The sequence below is a fragment of the Eumetopias jubatus genome, unplaced genomic scaffold, assembly GCF_037043125.1.
Source record: "Eumetopias jubatus isolate StellerSeaLion01/CBP00866 unplaced genomic scaffold, mEumJub1_p1.0 scaffold_14, whole genome shotgun sequence".
Taxonomy (NCBI): domain Eukaryota; kingdom Metazoa; phylum Chordata; class Mammalia; order Carnivora; family Otariidae; genus Eumetopias; species Eumetopias jubatus.
The window spans coordinates 98377302-98388426 of NW_028274820.1; the positions used below are offsets into that span (position 1 = coordinate 98377302).

The 11125-nt window shown below is 36.6% G+C and overlaps 1 pseudogene; it reads right to left on the reverse strand.

Annotated features, from left to right (window-relative positions):
• Positions 1 to 4983: 4983 nt before the first annotated feature.
• LOC114211704 (ATP synthase peripheral stalk subunit OSCP, mitochondrial pseudogene) lies at positions 4984 to 5675 on the reverse strand (annotated as a pseudogene).
• Between the last annotated feature and the right edge of the window lie 5450 nt (positions 5676 to 11125).

Consider the following 11125-nt stretch of genomic DNA (forward strand, 5'->3'; position numbering starts at 1 on the left):
CCTGTGTTTTGCACACCTCTGAAAATCGTATTTCAGTGAATTTTCTCATCATTTCTATACCAGAATCCCTTGATAACTGTTGAATTTCTATCATTGAATCTTCATTCAGAGAGTTATAGAGGAATCAGGATTAGATGCAATGTTGCAGATCATTTGTTCCAAACATGCTTTCTCTGAACTAAGCTAAAAAAGAGGCTGTGTTACTTTTTTAACCTCAAACGAAAAGAAACCAAAAAGAAAAATGGTACATTATCTCCTGGAATGACTTATCTGTAGCAGACATTTCCATAGTCTTTTTCCAAGAGCTATTTTCACAGGGATAGCGGGAGAGAATATGAAAATCCCAGGAAAGGCATACCGGGGGAGATAATCACTAGAGGTTAGAAGGCATAGAAAGTATTGAAAATAAAATGTAATCAACATGTATTTATGGCATATTTTCTTGCAAAATCGTTTCTAATCCTAAATCTAGGACCTAGGGCCCATTTTGTTTTAATCAAGTTTCCTTATCAACACATTGACTAAAATTGGCTCACATTCTACATCTGTTGCAAATTCTCTATAGTGCTTTTGAGATAGCATGGATTTCTTTGTACTAGGCAGAATTAAGAATCGCCTTATGTAGTTAGTAATAATAATATGTAATTACCCAATGTTATGAACCCTCATTCTACCTACATACTTATAACTGGATTTTAAATGCAATTGGTGACTATCTCAATTTTTAGGTGAAAAGATATATAAATCTTTCAAGAGTAATATAGAGTTCTAATATCTGGTCAAAAAATATGAAGAGGGAAAAACACAGAATGTAAGGAAAGTCATGTTAGTCTCTAGAATGCTATATTAACAAGAATCAGTTCCTAAATTGTATATTTAACAAAGTGGACAATTGCGGAGACAAGACTAGATTTGGAAAAGAGAATTCAGCTGTGAAATTACAGCACAGCTTCATGTAATTTAGTGCTCATTTCCCCTCACAAAAAAACCTCATGAAGAAGTAAACATGTGTAACTATCCTTATTTTGTAAAAGGGGAAAGGCATTTTAGAGTGATGTATTAAATTACTTGCCAAAGTTGCTATAGTTCATAAAAAAGTAAGCCACTGCTGGTCAGAAGCCAATTAGATTTTGAATTTAGATATTCTGATTCTAAATCTGATGTTCCTTGCACTATATGGAAGTGAAGGTCTTAATATATTCTTGGGAAGATAAAGTAACAGGGACCAGATTTATCTTCCATCTGAAACAATAAAAAATAGACAAAATAGACAAAACTATGATTTTTAAACATTAGACATCAGAACAGTGATCCCTGAGGGAGAAGAAACAATGAGGTGAGTCTCTGGCCCAGGTTACTGCAGCCTCAGGGACTCACTGAGTTGAGGAAAGGAGAGACCAAGTGATTTGAATTTGCCCAGCAGAGTACTAGATGAAAGAGAGAGAGAGAGAGAGAGAGAGAGAGAGGTGTGTGTGTGTGTGTGTGTGGATCTGAGCATCTACAAAATTTCTCTTTAGTCTTTAGCTGAGTACTGATCAATGCATTTGAGATAACTATCCAAGGCTGGGAAAGGATATGCAAAAGGATTAGAGGAAACAATTTACAGAAATCACAAAGGGTGGCAATAGTTCTTGTTTCCACCATTTGGAGGGATTACAATTGTGTAAATAAAGGAATTGGGGTAGAGTACCCAGAAGTATATTGCCTCAGTAATGGAGCAGAACTAGCTCTGGATTAAGGTCATGTCTGGTCCCACCTAAAAGAGTATAAAAGCAAGCTTTGAAAGGATCAAACTGTTTCCAAGTAACTCTACCACAGCCCTGAATAAAGATCAAGAATATTTACAGGAATATAAAAATATGCAGGATCCAAAAAGGTAGAATTCAGTGTTTGACATCTGATCCAAAGTTACTAGACATGCAAAGAAGCAGAAAAATATGATCTGTAATGAGGGGGAAAATCAATCAATATAAATAAACTTATGAAAGATGCAGATGATAGAATTAGGACAAGATTTTTTTTAAGATTTTTATTTACTTGACAGAGAGAGACACAGCGAGAGAGGGAACACAAGCAGGGGGAGTGAGAGAGGGAGAAGCAGGCTTCCCGCCGAGCAGGGAGCCCAATGTGACTCAATCCCGGGACCCTGGGACCATGACCTGAGCCGAAGGCAGATGCTTAACGACTGAGCCACCCAGGTGCCCCTAGGACAAGAATTTTAAAACAGCTATTATACTCATATGGTGCAGATGTAAGAAAGTAGAAGAAAGATTATGCATGTTAAGTAGAGATAAAAAGGAAATGATAAGACCCAAATCAAGCTTCTAGAGATGAAAACTACAAATGTCAGAGATGACAAATGCTCTGGGTGGTTATAATGGCTGGTCAGACACAGAAAAAGTGGGGACCTTGACATCAGGACTAGCAACTATCCAAATTGAAACACAAAAAAAACTAAAAAAATGAACCCAGCAACAACTGTGGGACAATTTCAGAGAGGTTTATGTACATGTAATTGCAGCCCATGTAAGAGACTAAAGAGAGGAAAAAGATATAATGACCAAATGTTTTAATATTCCAAACTTGATGAAAAATATAAACTCCCTAAGAAGTTCAACACATCATAAGCACAAGAAATATGAAGAAAGCCACACTAAAGCACCTCAAAGTCATATTGCTTAAAATTAGTCATTAGAAAAAAAATTAAAAGCAGTCAGAAAAAAAGTCAGAAGAATATGATATGTATAGAAGAATAAAGATGACAGGCAGGAGTAACGTCTTTAGAGTTGCCGAAAAGCAAAAAGAAAATTCCTGTACCTTGCATCTTTACCCAGTAAAAACATTTTTCTTTTTTCTTTTTTTCTTTTTAAGATAAGATTTTATTTTCTTATCATGTTAGGAACTTTAACATGTATTTTTAGGTTAGACTATGTCCCATTTATGCTGTGGGGAATTTTATGGATGCTGGGGCTAGGGTAACATTACCTTTGGTTTTTGTTTTGTTTTTTTAAGATTTTTTAAAAATTTTGTTTGAGAGAGAGAGAGCACAAGCGGGGGTGGGTAGTGAGGAGCAGAGGCAGAAGGAAAAGCAGACTCCCGGCTGAGCAGGGAGTCAGTCCCAGGACCCTGGGATCATGACCTGAGCAGAAGGCAGAAGCTTAACTGACTGAGCCACCCAGGCACCTCTCAAAAGGGAAATTAAAACACATTTAAAACCTAATAAAAATGAAAACAAAACCTATCAAAATTATTTAATGCAGGTAAGGCTGTGCTTAGAGTACAATTTACAGCATGTGTGTGTGTGTGTGTGTGTGTGTGTGTGTATAGATAAGGGAATATTATGTATATATATATATATACATACATACATATATATGTGTATATATATCTTAGAAAAGGAGGACATGGAGCTGAGGTCACTGATGGTTAAATCTTCCTTTAAACAACAACAACAACAACAACAAAACAGAAACAAACTTTAAAAAGAAGAGCAATTAAACCTAAAGTAGGCAGAAGAAAAGCACGAGCAGAAATAAGAAATCAGAAAAACAAGAGAAAATTAGACTAAAATCTGATTCTTTGAAAAGATCAATAAAATTGATAAATCTCTAGACAACCTGAAGAGAGGAGATGAAACAAATTCCCATTACCAGAAATGAGAGAGGAGACAACAGTACAGAGGTTACAGAGTTTAAGGATAAGGGAATATTATGGACGACTTTATGCCAATATATGACAACTGAGATGAAGTAAAAAATTCATTGAAAAACACAATTGCTAAAGTTCCTTCAAAAAGAAATAGCTGAATTGTGCTTTTTCTACTAAACAATTTCAATTTTACTAAACAAAGAGAATTCTAGGCTCAGGTGGTGACTTCTATCAACTAGGTAAAGATGAAATACTACCTACATTAGCAAACAACACAAACAGAACATGAGCGAAAAATGTGAACAGACATTTCACCCAAAAAGATACATACATTAAAGATTAGCCCTTGAAAAGATGCTCAACATCATTAGTCATTAAGAAAATGTAAATTAAAAGAAAAAAACAATGAGATGTCATTACACACTTACTAGAATGACTAAAATTAGAAACACGATAAAAACAATTATGGCAAGGATGTGGAACCATTTCGCCTCTTGTATCTTGTTAGTGGGAATGTAAAAAGGCACAACCATCTTAGAAAACATTTATATATACACCGATGGCATGACTTGGCTATTTCACTCCTAGGTATTTACCCGAAAGAGATGAAAGCATGTTTCCACGTGAAGACATGTATGCAAATGTTCGTAATAGCTTTATTTGTGCTAACTAAAAACTAAAAAATGACCCAAATGTCTATCAATAACTGAATAATTAAATAAGTTATAATACATTCTTGTAATGGTATACTACTGAGCCATAAAAAAGAATGAACTTTGGTGATATCCAACAACAAAGATGAATTTCAGAATAATTATGCTGGAAAGAAGCCAGACAATAAAAGATACATATCTATGACTCCATTTACATAAAATTCTAGAAAATTCAAATTAATCTGTTGAGACAGAAAGATTTGAGGTTGCCTAGAGATGGGAATTAGGAATACAGAGAGGCATGAGGGATGGGTACAAAAGCACACATGTAAACTTTGGGGATGATGGATATTTTTATTATCTTGATTGTTATGGTTTCACTGTGTGTGTGTGTGTGTGTGTGTGTGTGTGTGTGTGTGTGTGTGTATGTCCACATTGACCAAACAATATGCTTTATATATACGCAGTTAATTTTATGTTAGTGATATTTCCATAGAGTTAGGAAAACTTATTCTTGCCCTGTTCGTGATCAGAATACACACAAATATATTCTGTTGTGGAAACTATGTCCTATTTCCTCTCCCCTATGTGACCAAGATTCTATTCCAATAATCATGTAGCTTTTCTGTTGGGATCTTTTTTTTTTTTTTCCGGTTCAGAAAGCGTTTTATTGTTGCTCCAAGTTTAGGAATTTTCACTGACAGAAAATCAACACTTTCAGACAACTTCCAGCATGGCCCTGCTGAGCTTCTGAATCTTGGTTTTCGCAGACATATCAGCATATCTCTCTCCAATACGGACAATCATTCCACCCAGGATTGACGGGTCAGTCTTAACTTCCAATTTCAAGACTTGGCCTTTACTTAGGAAGCTCTTCAGGACCCTTTTTAATTCAGTAAGAGTGGATTCATCTAAAGGAGATGCAGTAGTCACTGTGCACGGTACTTCTCCACGGTGGACGCTCATCATGGTTGAAAAGGCAGAGATGACTCCAGGGGTATTGTACAAGCGACCATTCTCAGCAAGCAAATTGATCAGGTTGGATGTGAGGGGAGAGAACCTCTCTTTTGCGCTCATGTCACTTAGGTTTTTCACTTTCACGGAACGCTTTATACAGGGATTCATAGTGGAAGCAGCCATTTTGGGTTCCTTCAAGATTTGTGCTACTCTCAACAATTCTTTCTCTACTTGTTCCAGTTTATTCTGTTTAGATGCAGCAGAATAAAGAGCAGTGGCATAGCGACCTTCGATACCATATACCTGAACAGGTGGCTGCACGAGCTTGGAAAACGGCCTGACCACAGTCATACTAAAGCATCGCACCTGCCAGGACAGCCCAGACGCTGCTGGGACGGCCATCTTCTCTGGGTGGCTGTAGGTCCTGTTGGGATCTTATAGACTAAATTCTTTCATTGGAAAGCTAAAAACCATTATTCAAAGATTCCATGTATGTTTCCTACTAGAGTGGGCAACAAGAGAGATTCTTGAGTGAGATTTGGAGGACAGAATTAAGGCAGCAGCTGCTTTATAACTCATCCCTATTGTAGCTTGTCAGCTAGCTCATGTCATCGGTGTGGGACAGCTACCTATCCTACAATGCTCCTTCTTCCTCTGGGTCTTCTTTCAGCTCTTTCTTCTGGTCCAGAGTTGTGTTCACTACAATAATGAAGGGCACCAGCTTCCCCTGCAGGACTTCCTTACCCTCAAGATTACAGGCAACAGGAACTGACTCATATTTCAATCCATCCTCATGGATTCTAGCTCATGCTCGGGTTGCAGGCTATCCTTGCTCTCCTGTATTTACACATGTCTTCCCTTCCCAAATGCCATCTTTGTGTATCTAAATCTCTAGCATCAGACTCTAAACTTACATGAGTCTGAATTTTAGATAGGTAGATTTTAAAGCTTCAGCCACTTTGAAGAAGGTTTCATTTTCATCTTGGATCCATGATCCTATTTCTTGAGAGGGGAAAATTTTAAGTATGCATTCACAATGCTGCCAACCATGGAAGCCTGCCTTAATCAGTTCAAAGCTCGCTTGTGGATATAGGCTGTGTCCTACAGAGACCCCTAGACCGCTAGATTTAAAGATGGCAGGCAGAGCAAACCACATTACTGTGCTATTTAGAACCAATGCTTTGTATTACCTCCCAGTCATGCCTCGGTGGATTCGTCACCCTGAGTGAGTCATTGACTTTAATTACCCCACAGCACAAGGCAGAAATGTTCATGAGAATGGATGATTTTTACTTATATAGCTTAATTTTCCCTTTATTCCCTGTGGAAGGCCTTAGAACTAGTCCTCCCTCTCTTTGTGATTTTGCCAGCAGAGTATATTTTTCTTTTTGTTTTGCAGTCTTTAAAATTTAACTTTGTGCTGAACACAATGAAACAGGCTTCCACCAGTTCTGTCCCTTGCGTCTGTGCAGATTACCATGTGGATGAAAGAAGAAACCATGTTGTGCATTCAGTTTGTGTTTTTGACCATCTGACCTATATTAGGATTCAGCATTCCTAGATGTGGGCAAAGCACAATTCTTAGGGGCCATTGAATGAAGTCAGCTTACGTGGTACTGTCTGTTTTTGACCTCATTCTCTTCCTCTACCCCAGAGGGAAATCTTAGGAAGGAGAGAGCAGTTGCACACACAGAAATTAACCCATGAGTTAGGACTCTTTTTGTTGTAAAGCCAGCTAAATTGAACTTAAGTTAAAAAAAAAGAAGGAATGTATTTCCTCATGAGGAGTGTGTCAGTATTTAAGTAAGTGTGTATGTAGGTGTAATGAAAATGGAGCTTTTGTTCTAGGAGAACAGTTGGCTTTGAGGACCTCCCTCACCTCTCCACAGTCGTGTGCATATCTTGAAAGGTCTCAACTGGCAGTACTACTCTAAGAACATGAAATCACCGAAGAGAACTATACACTGCAGAAAGGAATTTCATTATGAATCAAAACTAGAGAAAAGCTAACCTGTTTATCATCAATTTGGATAGATTCAGATACAGCTGGAGTTTCCTTTGACTAATTAAGTTCCTTTCCATCTTGTTTTATTAGAGTTAGGAACAAAGGAAGCCCTTCTGGAAGTGTTGGCATTTTTTTTTTTTTACAACCTGATTTTAATGGTAATATTGGTAATATCAGTACTTTAAGGAAGTAAAAGTTACTATTCAATTAATCTTTTTTTTTCCTTTTAGGACATCTGAACTTTGTTATAAATCATTTCTATCTGGTAGAGTGAAGTATACAAAGATGGGATCAAAACGGATAGAATTTAATTTCAGATTTTCCACTGGATTTAAATTCGTCTATTACTATTACTCTTTCTAATCCCCTGTTTTCATGACTGTGAATCGAGAGACTAGATTAGATTCTCAGTAATATTCTCTACCCAAAAACTAATTATTATTTCATTCTAATACATGTAAAATATTACCCACTTTCAGTTATATCATTATATCATTAATATGACAGCCAAATTAATGCTATCAGCGAACTAATTCTTCCATACTAGGTTTCAGGTAGCTCAACATCAAAAAATATTTTGCCAGCTCTAAAAACTTTTACCTACTTTCTTCATACTTACCAGTGTCGTAACAATGAAACATGGCTGGGTGAGAACACTGGTAGCCTGAAGAAGTATAAAAGAGGGAGATAGGCTGTATTTTCAATTTTATTAAAATTCTTATTTTCAACTAGCTATCTGCTTTTTATGCTTGGCCTAATTTCCTTTTGGCTGTGGGCAACTTTTTGCAGGTTTTACAATCTCTTCATAAAACACAACCTATCCAATTATCACATTACATACCTCCATAGGCACGTGATATTTTGCTCAGCTTAGAGGTAGGGAGATAAAGTCTTCTTACAATCCACCCAGTCTGGTAAAGCAAGCTTTATAGTTGTTCTGTTTTATTATGGCTTTCCTTAATGTAAAACCTTGCAGTTATGTTTGCCACATTTGGTTCTCATTATAGTTGTCATAGGACAATTTGAATCCTGGGATTATGGAATTCAAATATAACTATACAGTCACTCATTTCTAATATTGATGAGGGACTCTAATGCTTCCCTATAAAATGCACAGACAGTCTACAAGAAATAGATGGAGATTCATGTGATTGAATAAATATTGAAAATTAGAGAGAAGTTACCTATGTGGCTACCGAGTGTTTAAATTCAAATTTGGATCATTGAATCTCTAGTGAATAGATACTCCTTTAAATTTTTATCTTGTCATTGTAGGCTTGTGGTAAGTGCTCCCTAGGTCTGGTGTCCAGGAGAGCCAGTAGAATCTGAGAAATATCCTAGTGAAAACACAGATTAAAATAAACTGTTCACATGTCATTAGTTTAACAATTATTTTTTGAGTACCTACTATATGTCAATACCTACTCTTTGTTCATTGTTCTAGCAAATGAGATGCATGAGTAAACAAAGCAGATACAAGATCCCTGTACTCTATAAGTAAGTTATATAGAATGTTAGAAAACAATACTAACACAGATAGAGCAAGATAAAGGAGATCAGAAATGTTGATTCTGGAATGTAGAGAATCGATTTTAAATAAGTTTATGGAAGAAGATCTCACTAAAAATGTACTCTTTGAGCCAAGACTTGAAGAATAAAAGGGAGTTTGATATGCGGCTATCTAGGGAAAGAGGATTGTTGGCAGAGAATAGTTAGAGCAAAGGCAATAATTGGAATTTTCTAGGAACAGCAAAGGAGCAGTGGAGCTGCTCCACTGGAGGAAGTGAGGGGGAGAGCGAGAGGAAAGAAGGTAAGTCCCACCTTGGGCAAAGCGGGAAGAAGAAGAAGGGAAGAAGTCAGGTAGGGACACATGGGTATATAAAAATTTCAGATTTTCCTCTGAAAGGAAGAGAGAAACATTTGATGACTTTGAGCTAGGTTTGACATAAGAATATGGCTCACATTCTAAAACAATCGTTTTAACTGCTTTATTGAGAGTACTTGTATGGGGCAAGGAGGGAAGCAAGGACCTAATTAGGAGGCTACTGCAGTGATCCTAACCAAAACCAAAACCAAACAAAACCAAACAAGCAAACAAAAATAAAGGTGCTTGAACTAAAGTGTTAGAAGAGGAAATATGAGTAGTGGGCAAATTGTTGGTGTATTTTGAAGATATAGCCAACATAATTTTTTGAAGGATTGGCTATATTGTAAGAGAAAGATCTCAAGGATAAATCTAATTTTTTTGGCTTGAGCTGTCAACTAAGGTGAAGAATGCAGGTAAAAAACAGTTTTGGGGGATATCTGAGGTTCAGTTAGGATTATGTTAAATTTGAAATATAATATCCAAATGGAAAAGTTTATTAAATAATCAAATATATATTTTTTTAGATATTCACTTACAGATATTTACTAGATACCCAAGTGGAAATGAATCAAGATTTGAAATATGAGTTTGGAGTTCAAAAGAGAGGTATCAGCTGCAGACATCAAATTTGGAATTTATTGGTATAAAGACAGATCCAAGAGACTGTATAGAAGCACCAATGTGGTGAGTATAGATGGAGTAGAGATCAAGGACTGAGTCCTGGAACACTTCAATTTTAAGAGGTCAGACAGAAAGGAGGATTAAGAAAAGGAGACTTGATAAGAAGAGAACAGCCTGATAGGCTATCAAGAGGGTGTAGTGTTCTGAAAATCAAAAAGAATATATCAAAGAGAAGGAAGGAATCAAGGAAGGGGTGATGGGTGCCAAGTATTGCTGGTGGGTGAGGTAAGATGCAGGATAAGAACTGACTGTTGGAGTTAAGAAACTGAAGGTTGTTGGTGACTTTGACAAAATTAGTTTCATGCTGGTATGGGATGATTGCTTCCATGGAGGGGTTTGAAGGAGACTGGAAAGAGAAGAGTGGGGTAAAGTGAGTTTGGACAGCTCTTTGATGAGCAACAACAAGGAACTGCAGCTGATAAGGAGGTAGGGTCAGAGGGAATTTTTCCTTTTCTAATGAGAGAAAAGCACAGCATATTTCTATGCTAATTAGAATAGTCATAGAGGAGGAAAAAATTGATTATGCTGGAGGGATAATTACTATGGCAAATATTAGAGCTGATGAGAGGGAGTAAGATCTAATAATGCCCAAGTGAAGGAAAGGGCTACCGTTATTGATCTATTCTATAGGCAAGACAGCAGAACATATATGAGTACACATACCATAGGTCTGAAGGTAGCTGTGGTGGTATTGTTGGCTTCAACTTTCAAGCAAGGCAGAATGAAGTAGGTAGAAGAAGTGGAAAAAATTGAAATTAATTGAAGAGAAATTAGGTAGATATACATAGGATTTTATCGTCACTTCATACGATATGAATTTTATGGAAATGCTTTCACATCTGGTCTTATGACCTTACTCTTGTCCTCTGTTGGTAGAAATGTGAGCCAATGCACTGGTTTTCTAAGAGTTTTTTCACGCGCCCTTGTGTGCTGGAACAATGTTCTGTTACCTCCAGAAATGGTAGTATGTGCCGTGCTAGGTATTTACTTTTGTGCTATGACTTTCATAATTTATTTTTTTTGGTAATGACTTTGAGTCACTTGCATTAATTTTTGTTTTTAATATAGTTTTTCTTTTGGATGACAGCACTTTTGCAACCAAAGTCTTAAATATTTTACACAAAGAGAAACCAAATCTATTAATATCAGATTAATCAGCATATTTACTCTGGCCACAGATCAAGACTGTGTGATAACAGTGAGCAAGAAGAAAGAATCTTGCTATACAAAATAATACCATATGAAAATTAGCTGAATCATTAAATTCAACTCCTGTAGTACAGAACAGGAATTGGTGCATTCAGATAAATACTG